This window comes from Amblyomma mixtum, chromosome 9 (genome assembly GCF_055824585.1).
Source record: "Amblyomma mixtum isolate Tamu chromosome 9, ASM5582458v1, whole genome shotgun sequence".
Taxonomy (NCBI): Eukaryota; Metazoa; Arthropoda; class Arachnida; order Ixodida; family Ixodidae; genus Amblyomma; species Amblyomma mixtum.
The window spans coordinates 83434374-83439398 of record NC_143020.1 but is presented as its reverse complement, the minus strand read 5'-3'; positions in this window follow the sequence as shown (position 1 = coordinate 83439398).

Sequence of the window (5025 nt, the reverse complement as noted above, 5' to 3'; positions counted from 1 at the left end):
CGCGCCTTGAAGAAGTAGTAGTAAGGGTTTACTGACGACAAAAAATGCAAAAAGGAAGCGCCAAAGCTGCAGCCGGCGGAATTAGTCACAGGCAGAGAGCGAGGAAAAGTACGGAGGAAAGCGACCAACAAAAAAGACGGGGAAGCTATGTACACCATTTACAAAGTACAAAAAGTAGCAAGTTCGCGCCGCTCGCGAGCTAGTGCCTAGGCATTGTTGTACACATTTGCAACACGTGTAAATTAACTGCGTATTCAAGGCCGCGTGGATGTAGCGTCCTGTCACTGATGGACAGTGCGAGCAGCACATTGCGCAAGTGTCCAGGCTGAAGCGCCCAGCTGCCGCCTTAAAGCAGAAACAGAGCCAGTTTTGAAACGTCGTGTTATCGTACAAGAACTTATTTTGGTTGCCGTTTATTTCTCACTTAAATGGCAATCATAATCGACAACATTTAACTAGGCCTCTGGATTGATGCTTTGTCAAAAGCCGTAGCTTCCTGCACAGCACATGGCAAATTTGTCAGAATAGTTCACAACATGCCGTTCTATGAACTCTTCTTTATCGCTTGATAGTTTACACACAGCTTTGACATGACTGAGGAAATTAGCAGCGATTACGGCAATGCAAAGCCCTTAGTGACAGAGAACGATCGAATAATTGGAGGCACTTTAACAACCTAGAATAAATGCAGATGATGATAGTGAATTTTTATGGCGCGAGGGCCAGTGAGCGTCATGGCACAAGGTATTTTCATTTGCTCCAGGTCAGCGCTGGATTAGGGGGGGGGGGGGAGGGGAGGGGTCTAAGGGGGCTGCAGCCCAGGGCCTCACCTCCGACCGACAGTAGGAGAAGGCGCCCATTTATTCTAACTTGCTTAGTATATGGAACCGCGGGCAACGCAACTGAGCGACACGTATCAAGCGAGAAAACCAGAACGAGGAGATGGGCCCCCACCTTATGTAACTTCGTTTAGCCGAATCATTTGGGGGGAGCTTGTCGAGCTGCATAAACAGGAATCCCCCGCCACCCCGGCGGGTCCCTCTTTCTTACGAAGCGATATATTTGTTTGCTTACAGATTGCGGAAAGCTTTTCGTGGTTTTCTGTCAATGCCCCCGTCCAATAGCGTCTGAAGTTGTTGTGTTGAAGGTGTAGTGTGTTCGAGAATCCTGGCGTCGGCATAACAGGTGGGACTCCCGCCTCGCCGCCAAGCATTCTGCTGGAACTGCTTTCATAATCCGCTAAAATTCCACTAATTAATTTTTAAAATCACACATATCCGCTAATGCGCAGTGCGGTGCTAGATGTAAAAAATACTTGCTTTGCGCCCTCTGCATGGCTTACAAATGTAAGCGAATGCAATGTTTTAGTGTAACAAGTATGATTAGAACATGGTAGGCAAAAACGAAACTAGAATGCGCAGCGGAATTTGAAGCGGTGACTACCTGCACAAGTATCATATACAGACTGTTGAGAAAATAAACGCACACAGTAGAATGCTTCTCTCAGGTACACGGGTGGATTGTTTGAGTTCGAATTTCGCACAGATATGACATATGGTCGCCAGAATTATTTTATACATCGGGTTTTCTTCTTTACCTTAACCAAATTGAAAGAACAAATCACGCTGTGCTAGCTTCTTGGAAGTCCTACAGTTTCGCTTTGTGCTCTGGCGGCCACTAGAAAAGCGAAACACTCGTTTATGGGCTTATGTTTAGGTTTATGGGCTTTAACGTCCAAATCAAGTCTAGCTATGCAGGACGCCGTAGGGGAAGGCTCTGGATAATTTCGACCACATCGGCGCATTTTATTTTATTCGTTCCTTTGGTTTTGGGGTTGGTTTTGTAGGGCCAGGGGAAATATAATTTTCGGGGAAATAAAAGGCGCAGTAACTGCCTCACTTCAAGCAGTACACCTCAGTCGTGTCTTGAGGGGAGGGAGGAAGGTGTGAATGAAAGGCGAGAAAGAGGTGCCGTTGGTTTATTGGTTTATGGGGCTTTAACGTCCCAAATCAACTCAGGCAATGAGAGATGCCTTAGTGAAGGGCTCTAGAAATTTCGACCACCTGGGGTCGCACAGTACTGACATCACACAGCACGCGGGCCTCTAGAATTTCGCCTCCATCGAAATTCGACTGCCGTGGCCGGGATCACAACCGCAACTTTCGGGTCATCAGCCGAGTGCCATAACCACTGAACCACCGTGGCAGCAAAAAAAAAAAGTGGTGCCGTTGTGGAGCGCTCATGAATAATTTCGACCGTCTGGGGATCTTTAACGTGCTGTGAAATCAAACAGCACACGGGCGCCTTTTTAATTTCGCCTCCATCAAAACGCCGCCGCCGTGCGTCCTGGGTTTGAACCAGGGTGCTCGGCTCAGCAACCGGGAACGCTCACCACTGATCTAGGACTTAAATTCTACTATTCAAATGTGCCCATGAGGGCAGTAGTAAACGTTCATCGTGTAATCAAACTGATTTCAATAACTTCCAATAATACCCTCTCGGGGCACTAATTAACGAATATTTGTATTTCCTAGTGGCTGCCGAAGCACCCAGCTCAACTGTAGGAAGCTAGCTCAGCCGGCTTTTCTTTTGATGCGTTACCATTAAAACAGTGCTGTGAACAAAATCCCGTCTGTCCGCTTGTGTACGGTATCGTTGAAAGAGGAGAGGAGGTGGCACGCCGCAATGCAGCCCCGCAAGGTGTTTGTAGGCTCGCGGGGCTCTTCCGTGGCGTTCGGCGCTCGGCCCCAGAGGGTCGCGTTGTGTTTTGTGCGCTGTAAAACTAATGCTACTGCGTTACTGTTGCATGAATACCATTGATAGCACTTTGTTTTTGTTAATTAGGTGGAATAACAATGAAACATGAGTATATTCCAGTAGTGTAGCAGGGGGGTCAGTGGAGGGAAAGGGAGAGGGGGCCTGCATGTTCATTAGCCCAGGGCCCCCATTTTTCTTAATCCGGCCCTGCTCTAGGTGGGGTCAAAGACCAATTTCTCAAGCATTTCACTCCGAATAAGCCGAGCACCAGGCCAGGGGAAGCTTGTACCTATTGTATCACCGGTGGGTACCCTACGGCACTGGGGATCGAACCCCGCACCGACCGCATGAGAAGCGGATGCTCAAACAGCTAGGCCACGGCTGCGGTCCCTAGAAAAAATGCTCTGAATTACCAAACTACGAATCGTTACACTGGTCAAGTTAAACCGCACAATGAGTTAGTGAAACCAGCACGAAACGGAGCACCAGGTTAGCCGCATAGAACACTGCAGCACTTGCAACATAAAAGTTTATTTGCATCTATATATGTACAGATGACAGGAGTATAGCAAGAAGCCAAACGAATTCGGCTTGATTGGACTTGTACCGCCTACAAAAATGGAATTATATTCAATAAAGGGACTACAGAGGTACACTGACTTCAATGCATCCGTGCTGCACTTTGACCACATCGCCGAAGCTTTCCAGGAGCTCACTTCTATTGACCGTTAAAATGTAGCCATTAATGCGCGATTTTAATATCTGCAATGTACGGGGCAAGTATACAGAACTATTACAAGTGTCAAATAAGCAAACACGGTAAGGGGAATGGGGGGCTCGTTATAAATATGAGAGAAGCCAACAGCCACAGAAACCAAGGGGCACAAGGGATTTTTAATAAATTTATTTTGCGGTGTTGATTAGTTTAGAATATTACTGAATATGTCATCGCTTAAAGCTAATTGATTAGAAAAGCAGAAGAAAAAACAACCTCATGCCGCCGGTGGGATCCGAACCCACGACCTCCGAATTACGCGTCCGGTGCTCTACCTCTGAGCTACGGCGACGGCTGTCAATTCTTCTGCTTTCGGAGGTATTTATGTTTACAAATAACCTAACCTTGAGAGTGTTCATCAGCGCCACCCACGTTCGTAAGCGGCGGACGTAGAACGTCCTGAGTTACCGCTGGTGTGACGTGGAACGTCATCAAACGGCGAGGGTGGAAGCTGTGTGAGAACCCTCTTATGCTTCCTATGGCATCAAGGCTGCCAGAATCGAGGCCCTCACTAAGCAATTAAGAAAACAAGGTAAGGGGAATGAGGGGCTCGTTATAAATATGAGAGAAGCCAACAGCCACAGAAACCAAGCGGCACAGGGGATTTTTAATTAATTTATTTTGCAATGTTGATTAGTTTCGAATATTACTGAATATGTCATCGCTTAAAGCCAATTGATTAGAAAAGCAGAAGAAAAACAACCTCATGCCGCCGGTGGGATCCGAACCCACGACCTCCGAATCACGCGTCCGGTGCTCTACCTCTGAGCTACGGCGACGGCTGTCAATTCTTCTGCTTTCGGGGGTATTTATGTTTACAAATAACCTAACCTTGAGAGTGTTCATCAGCGCCACCCACGTTCGTAAGCGGCGGACGTAGAACGTCCTGAGTTACCGCTGGTGTGACGTGGAACGTCATTGTTGTGTCCCCTTATTGCTTTTGTGTGTGTGCGCCCCCGCGTCCTCCTCCTAACGACCACTCGCATCCTCCTCCTAACGACCACTCGCATCCTCCTCCTAACGACCACTTGCCCTTCGTCGCACGCTGTCGCCAGATGCCCCCCCATGGTGCGCCCCCGTGCGCCCCCGCATCCTCCTCCTGTTTTGGGAAGCCACTCCCTCCCGTGGACGCTTCTCCGCTCCCCCCTTTCTTCGGGCGGCCAGTTCGGCTCCTGCCTCGGTCGACGCTGGTCGCACCCTCATCGGCTTTAAATAAACGAAGTCTTAAAGTACCGTGTGCGTCTTTCGCTGCATTCAACACAGCGACCGGACACGACAGTGGCGACGAGGATGGGATTCGACCCGCGCTACGCAACGCTATTGACAAGCCATGGCTACGCGAGGGTTTCCCAATCAGATACCAGAATTCAACGGCTCATCGTGGTCATCGTGGGTTGGACGCCTTCAGTTCTACTTTGAAGCTAACAACATCACAGACCCAGCCTTGAAGAGGGCCAACCTGCTGACGCTGTGCGGGGAGCAGACCTACGATA